We start from the raw sequence: 4,306 nt of genomic DNA, 5'->3' as shown, positions 1-4,306 counted from the left end.
CGCCTCTGATATTGAAGCGAGGGACTATTAACAGCCTTTTCGCAATCGCAATGTATAAATCTCAGAAGAAGAGCTGGAATGCTGAGTACATGTTACTGTATTTGTCGCCTTATCGTAAATAGCTGGCAAAATGTTCCAACAAGATTTTGCATACGCTACAGAGCAACTGCTAGAAATTCTCTTAATAAATGTGGTACCTTTCTCGAAGGTGTTCTGCGCTGGGAACCAGAGAGTCGTCGTAAAACTCACACTGCTGGAAACTTCACGTATTTCGTGTAGCTTGAAGCTCCCATATACCAAAGGGCCACGCGCCGAGCAGTATATATGTACTACACAGGGCTGACAGCTCTAAAATGAGATGCTCTATTTTGACGTGTTAAAATTGAGGCCACGAACGAAAGGGTCATTGTATTATGCTATGAAAGAGGTAACAGGCAAGAGATAAAATGTGCAACGGCCACTTATGAAGGTCATTGGCTGGAGTGACGAGAGGCGTGTAACTGCATGTGAAATAACGGCTAGTAAACAAGGCTGCAAGTCTGTGCTTTACTGGCAGATCATATAGCTAAAAGTAACTTTTTTGGTTAAATGTATTTTCCTATAGTGCTAGAACGACAGACGTCATCACAATATGACACTAAAAACAACACTACCGCTGTCGAGCCGACATATATACGAACTGTATGTTCACCCCAAGGGCAATTATAGAATTGTATTCATAACACTCAATCATACCTCACAAAAACTGACAAATGCTTTCAGAACCGACATTTCGCCTTGTTCAGGTGGATGGCGTTGTCCGTTCTCTAAATCCTCGCTTACCACAAAATGACGCTTGCCGAAGCGTAGTTTTCTTTCTCGGTGATTATAATGTTCCCTTTTTGTACGTCACTTCTTGGCATGCGCCCCGCAGTCGTGATAGCATGCGCCGCCGAAACATAATGGTAGCAGATCTCATACTAAAGGAGAAGCGGCTGCATGTTGTATGGATACAAGCACGCCTCTATTGAAGACAGTACTAATTTGAGCTTCTGCATTAAGCGGCGACTAATGGTGACCGTTGCTGACATAATGTTTCCGACATAAGTTGAGAGTTCGTGATGGAGGGGGTGAATAATGCCCACTGTGAAATAGTCGCACAGCCTCATATAGTCACTCCCCGTTCATCTGTGGTACATTGTTCCGGCTCGCTCAGAAGCAAAAACCGGCATGAAAGTTTTTCAGTACCAGGTGATGATCATTTTTAGCAGAGACTGCGTTGCAAAGCGTGAATGGCAGCCCGCGGGCCTTCATGAAATTATGTGACTTTATTCACACGGCGCGCGTATACGTTAACAAACGAAGAAGAACACCACTCCAATCGCCGTCGTGAACAGTGACTTCATTCTGGTCGTGTGCTAGTTGCGCTCATCGGAGCTTCGCTTTCGGTTTCACTGCTGAATTTGGTTGAGTTTCATTGCTCCACAATAATTACTGGAGGCTGATTTTTGAAGATCTCAAAGCGGCAATGGCCTCTTCGCAGGAAGGACAGCAATTCTCCCATTAGACCCGAACACCTGTCTCCGCTAACTACAAAGTTAATTATTTATTTATATTTACGGTCGTAATTGTTGTGTCTAGTCATCTTAAGATGTCTCCCACCACAAAAAAAAGTTATTATGAAGATAGCGAGCAAATGTGCCATTGCCCTTATTTTTGATGATTTTCGGACACATTTCTTGAAACATCTGTATAGCTTTGAAATAAACACAAACAGCACACAATCCTGATAACAGTGACCTGGAGAACATCAATGCGTGCATTTTGTACGTCGACGGAGAGTTGAGGGACGGCTGTATGAACATGCCGTTGCGAGGGAAGGCAGCTTCAATGTGAACGTACCCATTTTGTCACAGATATAATGACATGCTCGCTTAGTAACAGGGTTCCAGATGTGTTCACGCCGTTCGTTTTCATTCACAAGCTGTCACACGGAAAGGTTCGTGGCAGCACTCGCTGTGAAAGCCCTGGCTCGTGAATGACTTCTTTGAACTCTCATCGCAATCAGTACAAAGTCGGTACTGGTTGTGAAGGGAGTGTTCACTATTTAAAGTGTTTATGAGAGCTCCCATGATGCAGAAAGAAAATAGCAGTACTACGCTTCATACTTGCGTCACACAACGCTCTAGTGGCTACGCATCTGTGGTGAGGCCAGACAAGCCTCACTCCGTGTGTATCGTAGTACACCTTGCGTTTCCGTCTGCGGCGCCTTCAATTGAACAACTGCTGCATACGTCACCAGTTCAACCTATGAACGCAAGCATTTTTCAAATCACAAATCATTTGCCTATCTCTCTACAGCCCGCATGCGAAGCACTTTTTTTTTTGTCGCGAGCGCAAATGCGCGTGCACGTCATGAACGCTGCTGGCGGAAGTGTGTTACTCTGCCTTTTTTTTCCCGAAAAAGGTCATAGTTGCGCCGCAAGCGCGAAGCAACGAATGGGATAGTAACAAATTGGAATTGAGTGATCGATAGAATAGCCTCGACAGACGACCACTTACAACTAGCAAAGTGCTTGGACCATGGCCACATCCTGACAATCAAAGATGCGCTGTGAGTGTTCGTCGCGATTTTTTAATGGACCCAGGTTTAATTAACTGTTTATAGCTGTCATTGTTGCTCCTTTTCATAGCATTGAGGTATTAATGAAGGTATCTCACATTCACGGTATATGTAAGTGCTTAGAAAATTATGTGTACGGACTCCATGCATCCGCAGTGTGACCGTACTTTACGTACTGGACTATACCCTTAGACTCTGCTCATTCTTTACACGCCACATGTTGTATATGTACATAGTGCTTATGATTATTTTTCTACTTTCTTGTTATTTTGTTATTTGTAGTTTTTCTTGTTTTTGTGTGTTTCTTCAATACTACCGTCATGCTGACGGGACTGTCAGCTCTTACGCAGCATAGCTTCCAATGTATTTTTTTTTTTCATATATAAATGAACGAAAATGTTATGCGAAGTAAGGCTAGCAGTTAACTCCGTTAGGATCCGATCCCGCGTAACTCTAGAAAACGCTGGCGCGAGGAAATACAGCAGCTCCAGCGAGCGAAGCCGTTTTCATGCTGTCTGTCGTCTCAACGCGAAGAGCGATGAGAGCACAGCGCGTATGTACAAAGGCAGGAGCCATCTACCGATCATCGGCATTGCCGGGCGGGGGAGGGGTGGTTCCAACTTTCGCCGAAATTTTTCAATTTGGAAGGTGTACATATACGCGCACACATACAAGCGCACGCACGAACGTACATAAGGTATGATTGAACCAAACCCCTCCCCCCCCCCCCCCCCCGAAAAACATGTCTGGCTACGCCCCTGCTACTGATGTCTGTCGAGAAGGCGTGTGACCACGCCCTTTTTAATCAATTTTCACAGTAGCTACCCGTGCGACGCAGCCTCCCCCCCCCTTCACCCCAGCGGCACCCCTTCATGTTCCTTCGTACAACGGAGCCGGCCGGTGCATTTCATCTCTGCTTGAGCCGCGCCCGTCTGCAGCCTTCGCAACATTCCGCTCGCTCATAGAACATACGACGCGCGGGACGGTGTTATGGATTTGGACTTTATATGGAACATGACGGCGACGGCAAGAATGCACCTGAAGTGTTCGTGTGATTCCTATCGCAGTAATAAACGAGCTTAGGTATGCAAGCATTCCTTGTGATAATTTAATTACGTGATATAATTATTTGATGGAATTACGTGATCAAATTACATATCTATGAAGAATAATTGCGATGCGGGCGAGTTGGTGTACGTACATTTTACAGAATCTGCAGTGCAAGCACTGAAGTGCTGAAAGAAAGTAGCGCGGTGAAGCAAAGAAGGCAAAGCATGTGCGTCACCACTTATGTGCTTGCGCCACACATTCTCTAAAACTCATAGTCACGTGCTTTCTTTATATAATTTTGCGACTGCCTTTGAAGCCTTGGCACCGCTCTAACGCGCAGATTCTTCGGCGTACCATGACGTACCTCGAAGCGGGTACAGATTTCTTGGAAATGGCTTTTACGAATGGAACTGACACAACCGCTACTAACAGAATTGCTGTTGCTGTTGTCGCTACGAAAATTAACAGGATCTCCAAGCAAACCACAGTTTCTTCTTGCTTCATCTATCGTGTCGCCAGGAGGACAGGCAAGGACCTTTTGCAAATGGCTTGCCTGTATGACGTGCTAATGTAGGGCATATTCAAACTAAGCGTGTTTAAACATTCCTGGAATATACCTTGGCACAGGGCAAGAAGCCAGGACTTCTTGCTAAA

This window comes from Rhipicephalus sanguineus, chromosome 3, assembly GCF_013339695.2.
Source record: "Rhipicephalus sanguineus isolate Rsan-2018 chromosome 3, BIME_Rsan_1.4, whole genome shotgun sequence".
NCBI lineage: Eukaryota > Metazoa > Arthropoda > Arachnida > Ixodida > Ixodidae > Rhipicephalus > Rhipicephalus sanguineus.
Note: the sequence above shows the minus strand (reverse complement) of the source record.